The 14,272-nt window shown below is 55.6% G+C and overlaps 1 long non-coding RNA gene across 1 annotated transcript; it reads right to left on the bottom strand.

Moving 5' to 3' along the window:
• Positions 1 to 1,248: 1,248 nt before the first annotated feature.
• LOC143433827 (uncharacterized) lies at positions 1,249 to 12,555 on the bottom strand. Its single transcript, XR_013070203.1, has 3 exons — positions 12,152 to 12,555; positions 6,271 to 6,405; positions 1,249 to 1,298 (listed from the first exon to the last, which is right to left on the bottom strand). It is a non-coding gene; the product is annotated as an uncharacterized LOC143433827 (long non-coding RNA).
• Positions 12,556 to 14,272: the final 1,717 nt, after the last annotated feature.

Raw genomic sequence — 14,272 nt, 5'->3', positions numbered from 1 at the left:
GCAAAAGGTATTTAACCTCAGTCCTCCCCTGAGAATACCAAGGTATAGCTTCATCCATTTTCGGCCATGACAATAAACATTTGAGAACGTGGACTGCCTCTCTTCTTTGGGACCCACCATAGGGAACCGTGGAGAAGGTTTTCAACTACTGAGCTGCCGCCTAATCTCCCACCTACGACTTATCTACACTTCCAGCCACAGAGGCCACCAACTCAAGCAAGAGCTGAGCCAGCCGTGACCCATCCAAGCAAGTTGCTGTGACCAAGAGTCTCATCCCTGCGGGGTGCAGCCAAAGCTTCTCCCCCTCCCCCGTTCGGCTGCGGGCAGATCTAGCCCATATGCCCCGCTCTCGACCCTTCTGCCGCCTCTCAGTGGTGCCTGAGAGCCAAGGGCCTGAGAACCAGCTGGTTCCCAGCCGCCTTTTTGGCCCAGGGACGCCCCAACCCAAGAGCTCCGGCCCCACAGGACCTCAGACTGTGCTTCTCCATCCCTGGAGCAGAATCCTGCAGCTTCACATAGCCCGATGTCCACCAGGCACTGGTGTGGAGTGAACACAGTCAAATTCCCGCACCTCTGCCTATCTGATCCATGGCCTTAGCCCCTTAAAGGGGGCAGACACGAGACCCATAATTCACCCACAGGACCCACGCACACTACAACCCCACACCACATAACAGCCACCTGTCCCCACATCCACCTGCCAGCCACCTGTCCCCACATCCACCTGCCAGCCACCTGTCCCCACATCCACTGACAGCCACCTGTTCCCACATCCACCTGGCAGCCACCTGTCCCACACCTGCAGGCCAAGGCCTCTCCAGCAGCTGCCACAGCCATGCTCCATGGCCAAGAGGAGCCTGTTCCTTTGTCCCTGGTATGGGCAGATACTCAGGTCTGCCTTCCTCCCTCCTACAGCAGCAACAAGCCTGCTGTCCCTCCCTCAGTTCTACCAGACTATGCTGGGACTCCACTGCCCGTTTTCCATCTGAATTCTGCTCCAACAATCTTCGGCAGACAGAACTGGTGCTGGAGGTCCCTGGGTATCTCTCATGTGGCTGAAGGCAGAGGCTAGAAGTACAGAAGCCATGGGCCAGCACACAGAGAGCCAAGGCTAGGCAGATGTTTCCATGACACATGCCTCTGTTCAGAGTCTGCCTGTTACCAGTTGAGAGGAGATGGACACTCACCTAAGAGGCAGCCTTCCTGGCCAGGCTTCTGGCTCCAGCCGGGACAGCACCTGAACACAGTGGCGGGCCTCTGTGGCATATACCTGTCTGTAGCTCATATAGTACACAGTCCTGGAACAGAAGAGACAGGACGCGTTGATCATTATGGGGTCAGCGCTTCAGCTCTCAGAGTGCCCCAAAGATAGACACTCGTCAACGAAAGGTGAGCAGGCTGAGGTGCTCAGGGAACTGGGACCCCCCACATACCAGTGCCTGGCTCCTTCTGTCTGCCTTCTTCACAGGGTGGCTCTTAACAGCCCGTAGATCTACTGGAGGCTCCATTCTTCCCACCCTTGCCTGCCTCAGCCTCCTTCCCTTGCTCCAGTGATGACCAGTAAGACAGATGGCTGCTGTTGCCGGCTGTCAGCCCAGTCCAGTCTGGTCCCTTCTGCTTGTCACTGCTAATACTAGGTTTATACTAATACTAATACTAATAAATACTAATACTAGGTTAATACTAATACTGGACTCCCCCAAACCCATGCCTGAGAATACAAGGAAAGTATGTGGAGACGAAGCAGCTGCTGACACCCCAAGATAGACAGTACAGGACAGCCAGGGGTACAGAGTGGGGACAGAAACAGCTGCTCCCTCAGACCTTCAGCCCCTATACTGGGATTTCCAACTTAAAAAACTGTCTTGTCTTTTGCATTTTTATGTTTGTGTGAGTACACACGCATGTGTCATATATATGTGGAGACAATATTGAGTGACTTCTTCAGTCTTATTTTTTCCCACCTTTTGGAGCAGTCTCTCACTGAATCTGGAGCTCACCAATTGCCTAGCCTGACTGGCCAGCAAGCCCCAGGGACCCACCTGGCTTTGGTCTCCTCAGCACTGGGGTTGCAGGTATGCAAAAACTATGCCTGCCTAGCATTTTTTTAGGTGTGTTCTGGGGATCTGAACACAAGTTTCTAACACTTGCATGACAAATACTTTACCAACTGAGCCATCTCCCAAGGCCCCTCCAGAGCTGTTTTTAGGCCACCTGATTTGTCAGCGTTTGTCACCACAGCTCTAGGAAATGAACACAAGATTTTCACATCTTTGCATATGCCCTGGGCTCTGTGACGGTGAAACCTCCATGTTTAAAGAGACAGACTGAAAAGGAGACACAAAGAACCAAAAACAGGATGGTGGTGGTGGGAAAACAGGTAGAGAAATGGCGACTCCTGCCTCTCCCACCACCCTCCAGCTTACAGGGTCAACAGCCACAGAAATTAAGCCAACGGCCACAGGTCAAGGGCCCTTGAAGCCCTGGTGAATGGTCAGGTAGAGCAGGCTGTATCTCCAGGTGACATACCAGCCTGTGTTTCTTGGGGCCAGCACACCAAAAGCCTTGTGGCCCTAGGATCCGTCCAATAAATAGGGCTGAGGGCCACTTCCCGGAAGCATTGGTGTTCCTAAACAGACTCTCCACACAGAAACTCTGGGAGTGCCTTACAAAATACCACCTTGGCAGGACATGAAACCGCTTGCCCGGACAGAAACCGACCACAGCGTGAACAATATTTGGCAGCGACCGAGCACTAGAGCCTGGCCATCGTAAATATTATCCCTTGCCTGGGCTGCAGACAGGGCTGGGCTACGTGCGGCTCCCCCGACACTCCTCCACAAGGCCCCTGAAGGAAAAAGATTCTTGGAGAGGCCAGGCAGCCATGAGAACCAAACCAGCTTACCTTCAGATAACACCAGCTCACTTGGGCTCTGAACCTGTGGGGCTGGAGGCTGCTGGGGACCATGTCAGAGTGGAGGCTGCTGGGGACCATGTCAGAGTGGAGGCTTTGGGGACCATGTCAGAGTGGAGGCTTTGGGGAACCATGTCAGAGTGGAGGCTTTGGGGACCATGTTAGAGTGGAGGCTTTGGGGACCATGTTAGAGTGGAGGCTGCTGGGGACCATGTCAGAGTGGAGGCTTTGGGGACCATGTCAGAATGGAGGCTTTGGGGACCATGTTAGAGTGGGAGGCTTTGGGGACCATGTCAGAGTAGAGGCTTTGGGGACCATGTCAGAGTGGAGGCTTTGGGGACCATGTCAGAATGGAAAGTTTTGGGGACAATGTCAGAGTGGAGGCTTTGGGGACCATGTCAGAGTGGAGGCTTTGGGGACCATGTCAGAATGGAAAGTTTGGGGACAATGTAGGAATGACAGCTTCTGGAGCCATGTCAAATTTGAGGCTACTATGACCACGTTAGAATGGAGGCCATAATACTCATGAATCTGGGCTTTCCAAGAGGGATGCAGGCCCTGTGATTTGAGTGCCAGCGCCTTCTAGTCCGACTCCCTTCCTTTCTCTGGGTGACTCCTCCATTAACCTTCAAAGGACCTCTTTATGTAGCCTAGAGAGTCCCAGCCTGGTGACCTGGATGTCTGTCTGACCTGTCAGGAGAGACTCTCTCACACTGAGATCCTTGAACTCCCTCTGGCCTCTCAGGCTGATGTCAGGCCACACACCAACACCAAGCACCTGTTACCTAAAGACAAAAGATGGTGGCAGGGGCCATAAGGGAATGGTCTAAGCTGTCACCTTAGCCTCCTCACCCAGGTCAATACAGATGGGGAAACTGAGGCCAGAAAAGGTCTCAACCTGGCCAAGCAAATTCAGACTGAGGGGGCTGGGATCCCAGTACATCCTGGGATGTCTGTCCCACAAGAGATCAAGAAGAGGGTCCCCCTAAAAAGCAAAACAAAAACCTAGGAGTTAAGGGAATGGCTCAGTGGGTGAGAACAGATAGTGTAAAAGTGACAGGACATAAGTTTGAACCCCTGACATCCAGGTAAGTGACTGGGCATGGCTACACATGCATGTGAGCCCAGCACTGGAGGAAGGGGTTGAGCCAAGGAGCTCGCTGGTCAGCCGGCCTAGCTAGGCAGCAAGTTTCCAGCTCAGTAAGAGAGCCCAACGAAAGAGAGACAGACAGACGGAAACAGGAACCCTCTACAGCAGCAGGATCATCTCATGCTCAAAGGCTGGCATTACAGTGTATAGTGATGTCCCTCAGGCTTGGCCACCACCAGAGCCCACTGGTGACCCACAGGTGGCTGAATTTAGCCCTTGGCTGAGGTACAATGCTCAGCCTGCTGAAGGGCCAGCAAGATTGACAAGAGAGCCCACCAGCAGAGCCCTGTCCAGAGGCCGCCGTGCCCCACCCCCTTGCAGTTGAATTGATGATGACATATTATCTGACCTCATGCCCGTATTAAACACCTGCTCCACTCAGGCCAAGCTCAGAGTATGTCCCAATGTGGCCTCCAATCATGAGCCTAGGAAGAGAGACAAGGCCCCAGGGCTCCGGGTAGAGACTGAGACCCCAACACGGTGGGTCTTGTCCAGTGGGACCTAAAAACAATGACCCACTGAGTCAGGTGCTCTGGAGAAGGGAGGGTGTCTTGAGCTGGCTGGAGAGGGATGTCCAGCACAGCAGGACAGCTATCCAGATGAGGATGGGGGTAACTTCGCAGAGCTTGGGAAACACAGCAAGAAAGACTTCAAGGCCTCAAGATGCCTGTGTTTGCTATACACGGGGAGCTGAGGTGAGCCTGGTTGGTGTGTGTACTTTCTGACCTCCATGGTTAGACCTGTCATCCTCTATAGGCACAAAGGCAAATGACTCAGGGGCACCTCAGAATAGGAAGGACAAAGGAGGAAAACAGGCCAGTGTCCAACAAACAGGATGCCCTCAACCATAGCGGACAGGGTCTCAACCGGGGCTTTGGCCCCCACCTGGAGCCTAGAACCCAAAATGCCACATTGGACCCCTCACCCCCACCTGGGGCTGAACTCCTGTGTTTCAGGCCAAAGGATGGGTAAAGGGAACTTGGTGCCAAGTACCTACCTTGAGCTAGGTAGAATGATGGGGAATCCCAGAACCACAAGCCATCTTGAGATACCCAGCAAACCCTGACTCAGATACCACGCCTATAACCATTTTCCACACCTACCCACCAGGGCTCTGCCCCTCCCCCCCCCCCCCCCCCCCCCACACACACACACGCACAGAGCCAGGAAGGATGACCCTCCTAGATAGTAGGTCATCAGCTACTTTGGACTCCCTGCTAATCTATAAACCTTGACTGTGACAGACCCTCCAGCCACAGTGCCCAGGGGCTTCCAGTCACTGTGTCTTTCACAAGCTATGAGCAGGGAGACACAGCTTGGAGGACCAAACGCTAGTCCGTAAACATGTGCACTCCCAACCACGTGAAGGTTGGAAGGAGAGGCATAAAATATTGACCTCTGAGAATGGGAGGCTCCTCCTTCTCCTTGGAGTCCTGACCGGCAGCCTGTCACTCCATGGGGAAAGGAGCAGGCTGTGCTCTGCAGACCCAAGCAGCATGCCCCACCCAGGTCAGCTGCTACAGCCCCCTCACCCCTCTGCACTTAGAATCTTTAGACATTACCATGGGTGTCCTGGGCTGTCCTACACAATGGGCAGCAAATACACACTAATGCTCAAGTGGCCCTGGAGCTCCTAGGTCAGGCAGAGCAGCTCCAGGTGCCCTATGAACCCCAGACCCAACAAGAACGGCAGCGTTGAGACTTCTCGCCGAGCACGCTGCTTTTCTTGTCAGCTACTCTCCACCTGGCCGGGGCTGCAGCCAACTCTACCACTTCCTCAACATCTGACGTTTGCAGTCCACGCTGCTCCCCACAGCCCAGCTTCCCCTCAGGTAGGCCCTGCAGAGACAGCTATGTAAAGGCACTCCTTAAAGTTTGATTTTTAAATAAAACATTGAGCAATACGTTTTCACAGGCTTGGGCACTAGGCCCAGGGGTCAGCTGGCTGAGCAGGAAGCTCCAGCTGGAACCTCCACTGTCTAAGATGGAATTCTGCCTTCTGGCCAATCAACACTCGTCCCCTGAGAGTCCGACCACCACCTGAGCAGGCCTGTTAGAGTCTGGGGGTAAAAAACCTTAACTTCAGTGAAGGAAATCAGGTCGAACCAAGGTGGGGCCCCAGTCCTTGCTGCCTGACCCTAAAGGCTACTGCTGCCGCTCCTGGCTGAGAACTGGTCCCCACTAGATCAGGATCTCCGTCACGTACCTGCGCTCTTGGCCAACACACCATGCCTGCTGCCCGCAGCCTGACCTCCACACAGGCACTATGCGGCTGAAGGCTTGCACACATGGCTGGCGGTGGCCCACCAGGGTCAGCTTCTGTTCTGCACACACATGGGGCCTGGAAAAAAAAAGGAGAACATTCAATTTCTCTACTGGCAGCAGCTGGCTGGCAGCAGCCATACCTCTATGCCTGTACTGGGTATCCAACTATCCTGCGCTAGGCCACATGTTAGCCACTCGGGACTCCAGGACAAGGGGACTAAGAAGGAATGAGGGTCACAGCGTCTTCTATCAGGATCCTGAGCTACACAAGGCACTGTCCCTAAGAATCTTCAAGGCAGGCAGAATCTGCTGTCCCCTGTGGACAGCCCAGGAGCTCAGGGTAGAGGGGACCGGCAAGGCCTTGTTGGGGCTCAGGCCCCAGAACATCCTCCCTCACTCCTATTACCTCAGAGTCTCCCTGGCATCCTCAGACCACACAGGGATGTGTGTGGATGTGACTCAGGAGTAGGGGTGGGGGCAAGCAAGTCAATAGAAAACAAAAATCTGGCCGTTATCCAGCCACACCCGGGGCAGCGATTCTTTTTATATTTCTGCCCTCCACTCAGCCCCGAAACCAGCCTAAGGACACACAGTGCCAAAGGTGGCCCTCCAGGCCCACCAAGTGGAGAAAAGGCTCCTGTCCTGTAAGAAAAACTGAACTGGAGGAGTCGTCTGCAGATGTACAGCGGGAAAATACACAAAAACTCAGGCTCACTCAAGCCTGGGGGACCAGGAGATCCAAAGGCAAGTCGTGGGGCCGAAGACAAGACCCACTAGTTTGGACCAGGTCTGGGAAGCAGGTGAGTATCCCACATGTCCCAAGGAATGAAAGGAAACATTGGACCTGCATGACCAGGCTCTGAGCTCAGTCCCCAGCACAAAGGGCTACCAAGTACACTCATACAGACCAGAGTCTTTCCAATCCGGTGGGTGCTTACAGAAAGCCTGGCAATCCTCTTCAACACAGCCCCTCCCTCCTCTTCAGGGCACAGAGTAAGCAGGAGCCGCCCATTCCTCTTACCCTAGCTGAGGTCCCTGCTCCATCAGGGGACGCAGATACATCCTTGACTTTGCTCCTAACCTCTGCCTCCACCCCATACCTCTACATGGCTTCACTCTTCTCAGTGACTGCTGGGCGCTGTCCAAAGTTCACCACTTGAGAGACCCAGACCACCCCAACCAGCAGCTCAGGCCCCAGACCAGCCACCCCCAGACAGATGTTCTGATCCAGAAGCTTTTATTTTTGCTCTTTCCCTGGCTCTGCTGGGTGGGAAGCCACCCCCGCAGGGAAATGCACAGACCAACTACAGACAAGATGAAAGTACAAGACCGACATCAGGGGCTCCCGGCCCTGAGCAGGTCTGTACCTGCCCAGCATGAAGCCAGGTCATCTAAACCCTAGCTTTCCATCAGTTACAGCATAGTCAGAAGAGCTCCTAAGACCTCCTGCGGGGCAGTCCCCACTGTACCTTCCCCAGTCTCCCACACTTCCCATCTAGGGCAGAAGCTAGCCGTGCCAAGTCTGGGGTGAGTGCAGGGTGAGGACTCTCAAATCCCAGGATGAAGCAGCGGGATCTGGGATATGCTGTGAACCCCACATGTGCACTGTAACTGTGGATGCGTTCTCCATGGCCAGGCGGGACCCAGACAAACCAAGCAGCTGTAAAATTCCAGAACCCAATGGGAAAGGTTTTTTTGCCACTTCACAGAGACAATCCCCCAGGGGACAGACCCCTCCCCCCACCCTTTGCCTTGCTGATACCAGGGACCCTCTAGGCATCACCCCATGGGGTATCCCCTTCACCACCTTAAAGAAGGTGACAGTAATTCCCTGAATTGTTTTAAGACCACCTGCCAATCAGACATGGAGCCTGGACCCAAGACCCTGCCTCTTCCTGAGCTCCGCTGTACCTCTCAAATAGATGGCTTAAGAATACTGAACCCAGACTTCCAGAGGCCTGTTGTGAGCCAGAATCCCAGGCTAAGAATATGGGGACAAAGCCAGGGCAGGCTTTGCACAGGGCAGCAGTCCACACACAGGGAAAACTCCCCTCAGCCTTCCTTGCCTGGGTCCTGGCCTCACTTGTGACCCTTGTGACCTCCACTTTGCTGTGTGCCCACAGGAGACTGCCCTCTATGGGACCCCTGAACACATGGAATTTCCCTGGAGCGCACCTGTGCTGCTCTCCAGCTAGTGGCGAGTGTAGCTGATTGGAAGCCAACAGAAGATAGAGCCTAGGAGAATATAGGACACCTGGTCTCTATCTGCCTAGCTACTTAGAACTCTCCCTGCCAGGTGGTAGCTACTCCTCCACTGTGGTCACACAGTAGCTCTTCACCTTCTCTCTCTGTTCCCGTCCCTGGTCTGCACCTAAGGTCTGAGAGAGCAACACGGTTGGTATAAGGACATTTGTGACATGTAGAGAATGTCACTGGCTCCAACCATGTGACGAGGATCTGCAGGAATCCACATAGACAGGAGGCCAACCTAGAGGATTCAAAGCTCTTACAAGAGCCCAACGGGGTGGTTAATTGGCATAAATGAGGAGTTGGGATGGCACATGCTGGACCCGGTGCCTCTCCTAGGGAGTGTGGGCAAACGTGCATGGTGAAGGACGGGGAATTCTGGGGAAGGGAAGCTAAGGGAAGACAAACCGACAGCCACCGCTCAGGGCCCCAGAAGCAAAGACTCAATCTCTTCAGTAGGTCAAAGGATCTTTCAGTTCCTTGCAGTGGCATGCAGCTTCCCGCCAAGTCAGGAAAGGCAAAGCCCAAACCACAAAGTGGACCCAGTGCCATCAGAGGGAGGGGACCTCAGCCCAGCTGCAGAGCCATCTGCTGAAGGATGGAGTGAGGCTCCAGGAAGCTGGCAGTCTTTGCAGGAGCTAAGGGATGCGCATGGCCGTGACACCCTTCACCAAGGTGTGTAAGTGGGAGTCACACTGTCCCTGTAGCTTCAGGGGGAGGATTTGTCTATACCTCCCTCGGTTGGCCTCGTGGCTCACCTCTGAGCATACTTCCCTGGCCTTCGTACAGCTGGCACACTGCAAAGTGTCAGGCTTGGGGATAGGAGCCCAGCGGTTGTCTGGGGCATGTAAACACTGAGAAAAGGCAGATGGGAGACCTTCAGGTGACTCCTGCCAGGCACAAGACCAGCACAGGATGCTCAGCAGACATGCGCTCCTTCCCCTGCTCCTCCGACAAGCCCTTTCCCCCTGCTTCACAGGCACAGCACCTCCTGTCTTTCGAGGCATCTGGCCATTCACTATCTTAATCTCCTCACATCCTGAAGAGGGGTGTTAGGGGGCTTCTAGAGATAGACTAGAAGAAGCCTCACTCACAGAACGTGGCTGTTTAAGCCCTCAGGGTCAGTATACCAAGGAGCTCCTTGCAAGATGGAACTTGAGCTGGGATGGGGGGGACTACTGCCTGCCTGGGGAGTAGGAGAGGCAGCCGATTTCAAAGCCCTGGCACTGGCTTTCTTAGCATAGCTGCCCGAAGGGGCTCCAGACTGGGAGAAGAAGCCCTGTGCTTCGAAGCTGTGTGTGAACACGTGGCTGGTGCAGCCTCAGGCAGAGCTGGTCGGAGCTTCAACACATGGACAACCCCTCTCTCCATCCTCAACAGGGCTGCAGGAAAGCCTTAAGCAGCCATGCCAACCCTACACTGTTCGGCAATCATTGCCATCCCCAGCCGAAGCAGGCAAGTCATACTTCCTCCAAGCTGAAAAGTCGCTTAGAGGCAAAAACAAGTAGGTGGTCACGCTCCACCCACTGACTCTGAGCACCCACGGTCAGCTGCAGCCAGAGAATCACCCACACTGTTCCAGCAGACTCGTGAAGGTCTACAGGGCACCTGGGATGAGACTGAGAGCTGCCCTACCCCTAGAGCCTGCAGAGGCCCATGGCTTGCACACCAACTGTAGGGGGCTATGGACTGGAGGACAAAGTACCACGAAAACTCTCCAGTTATCAGTTCAGGAAAACTGGCCAAAGAGGTGCAGCAGCTGTGCCAGGCCCTGCCAGCTCATCAGAACTCCCCAGGAGAGAAAGGCAGCAGGGCAGAGAGGACCAGCCAAGAAGAAGTATTTCCTAGGGTCCTGGCTGCCTTCCCAGTACCCCTCCCCTGCTCCTCTGAGTTTCGGGGAGCTAAGAGCAAACCTTCAAGGACACCTCAGAAAGCCTGTCCTCATGACTTCCACCTGCTGTGTGTTCAGCAGATTAACCAGCTCCTCCTACAAAGCCCAGGGAGACATCACCACCAGTCTGGCCGAATGTAACTGCCTCACTGGCCCAGTCAGCTAAAGTCCATGTGCAGATGCCCAAGAGATGTAGGTCTGGGGAAGAGAGCCAGGGTTCTTGCCCAACCTGGAACTCAGACCCACCTAAAGTGGACAATCTGAGAACAGAGGCGTGTTGGGACACAAAAAGGCCACCAAGTGGGTCACAGGTTGCAGAGCATCAAGAGGAAGAAAGGACAGTCTCTCCCAATACCCAGCTACCCATTCACAGCTAATTCCAACAGCTTTTTCAACAGCTAAAGGCTTCCTGGGCCCAGGTGAACAGGACACAGCAGCAAGCCCTTGGCTCCACTCCCAGGGAGAGCAGCAGGAGTGTACAGAGCTGGGTGGGGGACCCATAAAGGGCGAGCAATAGTTTCCACAGGTGCCAGATTGCATCCACCCACCTAGAACCTCAGGAAGCCTGTGTCTACAGCCCCTCTCAACCATGGAAGGACAAGCAGGCTGGCAACCCTAGCCTACTATGCTAATTGCAATTACCATTCTAGGACTGAAGTTTCCTTTGAGCAAGCTCAGTTAAGAGAAATGAGCAGCAGAAGTCGGGGACACAGGTTGCTTCTGTTCATGGGGAGAGGACCCCACCTCAGATCCAGCTCTCCTTTGTAATGGCCACAAAGACCAAAGCAAGACCCAGGGAGGAGGTCCCGAGGGCACCTGTCCCAGTAGGAAGCTTGTCTTCTCTCTATCAGTGCCTCTATCTATCAGTGCCAGCCCTGGACAGAAGCAGCAAGTCTCTTCTGTGGGTGAAAGGGTGCTCGAACTAGCAGAGAGGAAGCCCCAATTCCCGGCCTGAAGGGTCCCTTGTCCACTCCCCATACCGACCCAGCAGCCTTGCCAAGTTCACAAGACTCCACCTTGCACCCTGCGGGGAAGGGCTGTGGGGGCGGCAGGCCTCTCTTCCGTACACCTCATCACACTTGGTCTCACTTCGCACCAGTTTTCCTTTGAGGCCAACAGAGGGATCACTTTGCAGTTTAAGAGAGACCGCTAACCGGCCTATTGGGGAATCATCTTTCAAAATTAAATCCGTCGCCGCTGGCTCCCTGACCCTCTCTCTTCCTGCCCATTCTAGTACTGAATTCCTTCTCCCGAGGCCCCAGAGCGCACGTGTTTAACACACAAAACAGTTCTGGCAGCCCCCTCTGAGCACCCCGCCCCTGCGCAGGCCCCCAGACCCCAGGAGACCAGCTTGGGGAGGAAGTGGGACCAGGCTGCTTCCTCTCGGCCGCCTCCAAGCCCGCTCCCCAGCTGGACCCTGCGCCGCAGGGGCTTGGATTCTCACCTCTCCTGAGTTCGTCATCTGTCTAAGTCTGCAGGACCCTTACTGCAGAGGCGGGAACCCGGAGGCTATGGGCCCTGCGGCAGACTCGAGGGCCCCAAATCCAATCCAGGACCCCGGGTCTAGACCATCCCCTCCTCAGTTAAAGCAAAGAGCCCATTGTTCTGTGGCCCCAGGGACAAAGCCCTGAGCTCTGTCCGGGTCAGCATCGCCGCCAGGAGCCTCGCGACTCGCGCTACTCACATGCTCGGCTGCAGCGGGCGCGGGGGAAGCGGCTGCGAGGCTGCAGGCACGGCGGGGAGTAGCAGCAGCGCCAGGGCCACCACGCGCCAAGCCGCCCTCGCCTCCACCCGGACAAGCATAGTGCGCGCGGTCGCGCTCCCACTAGGTCCTCGGCTCTACGACTCACAGGCGGCCCTTGTGGCCCAGAGACCCTGTCTTCACGCGCGCCATACCCCGGGGGATAGCGGAGCAACGCAACCCAGCTGCACCAGGTGCGGGGCGCAAGGTTCCCGCAGGTGCGGATGGGGCAGTTGCCCGGAGCTCCGAGACCTTAGCGCTCCGCTTGGCGCGGCCAGACACTTGCCAGGAGTGATGGAGAGCAAACTCGGAGCGGGACTCCCCAGACGTCAGGCCCGCCCGCCGCACGCCCCCCTGTCCCGACCCCAGCCCCCTCCCGAAACCGCTCCCGCCTTTTCGGCCCCACCCCCAGCCCAGGCCACTCCCGTTCCGCCTTCGGCCCCGCCCAGACCATCCCAATAGGGAGAGCCCACTTCCAGCCCCGCTTCAGCCCCTCCCCTCTCTGGCTCCTGGTCCAACCTTTAAGACTAAGCTCGCTTCCCAGTACTTTCCTCTGCATCTTTCCAGCTTCACTTGCGCACCCTCTCCCTGCGCACCTCCAACCGAGAGTCCCAGGTCTGACCCCATCCAAGTGAACAATCCTGTCGGGTCTGCGCGCCCCACACCTCGTAAACACCGCTCTATCCTGAGACCTCTGCAAGGCACCCTTGGCTTCTCGTCGTGGCGCTTCAATCACCTTCCCTTGGCGCCCCGCCACCGCTGTCCCAGAAATAGGGAGGGATTGGAGAGTGGGGGTTGGGGGTAGCCTCTGAGTGCCTCTGGGCACCTCCTTTGGGTACTGATTTTATAGGAAACACACCACCCTCTTTCGTATTTTGTGCTGAGCAGCATGGGGATGGAGTGGGCGTGTAGGTCCCACCAGGCACCTACAATGGTCTAGGAGGCGAGGCAACTTCCTGCTCCGGGTATCTGTTGTCCTTTAAGCCTGGTTTGGTTTGATGTGACTTTCTCCGCGTCTAGGGACAGACTGACCAGAGCTAGACGTGGAGTCTCTGAGGTCAGGACTCACCACACACTCAGAGGGACTCTTAGTGAAGTTGAGCTGGGAGAGTCCATGAGAGCACAGAGCGGACCTCACTAGTTGCAGATGGCTGCGTGAAGATCAGCCCCTCCCTGCTTGTCCAGCTGGAGAAGTGCGCCTGCCTTTACCTGATGGGCAGACCTAGCCTACCCTCTTTCGAAGACTTCCCTCCTCCCAATTCCTCCACCGTTCCCTGAGAAGTGAGGTAGGTGTTCCAGCCTCCCCTTCCCCTGAAGCAAGTGCTTGAGGGGGCCTCTGGCTGGGGGACCTGGAAGTGCCCGCTGCAAAGCTATCGTTTCAGAAGACTGCAGTCACATAACTGGGCAGGCGCTATCAGCTCGGACCTGCTGCTGGCCCAGACCGGGAACAGCGGGACAAGGAAGGGAGCAGAGCCTGCCTCCTGCTTCCGTTTAGAAGACTCAGCTGCAGATCTGAGCAGTAAACATAGAGGAGCCTGGCCTCGGGGGAAATAGAGAAGGGAGGGAGGAACAGACAGATACTGGATGGCAATGGGTCCTGGAACTTACTACGTGATGCCCCAAACAGGACCCCAGTTTGCCCTGCACTGTTCTGCTGAATCTTACCCTTCTGCCCAAACCCATCAGCAGACCCTCCCTCCCTGGATCTCAGTAGCAGAGGCTGACCCAAGCCCTCTTTAGGTGACTCTAAAGTACTGGTCTCCCAAGCGTCTACACCCAAGAATTCATCCCATATTCCACCTCAGCCAGAGGCTCCCACTGTGGGGAAGTACAAGGTTGTGCATCCTGGAGCCAGGAACTGTGCACCAGCCCCACATGCTTATGCCCATTCCTCTGTACCTCTTTCTCACCGGGAGCTGGTTGTGTGCACGAGGGGATATGGACCTGAAGAAAGCTCACCACCTCCTCTGTGGAACTGTACCCTAGGACCAGAGTCTGGGGTGAGTAGGTGAAAGATAAATCTGCCTCACAATTTTCTCTGTTCACGGAAGGAAGCAGGCATCA

This window comes from Arvicanthis niloticus, unplaced genomic scaffold (genome assembly GCF_011762505.2).
Source record: "Arvicanthis niloticus isolate mArvNil1 unplaced genomic scaffold, mArvNil1.pat.X pat_scaffold_1222_arrow_ctg1, whole genome shotgun sequence".
Taxonomy (NCBI): Eukaryota; Metazoa; Chordata; class Mammalia; order Rodentia; family Muridae; genus Arvicanthis; species Arvicanthis niloticus.
Note: the sequence above shows the minus strand (reverse complement) of the source record. Positions and strands in the feature narration are given on the sequence as shown.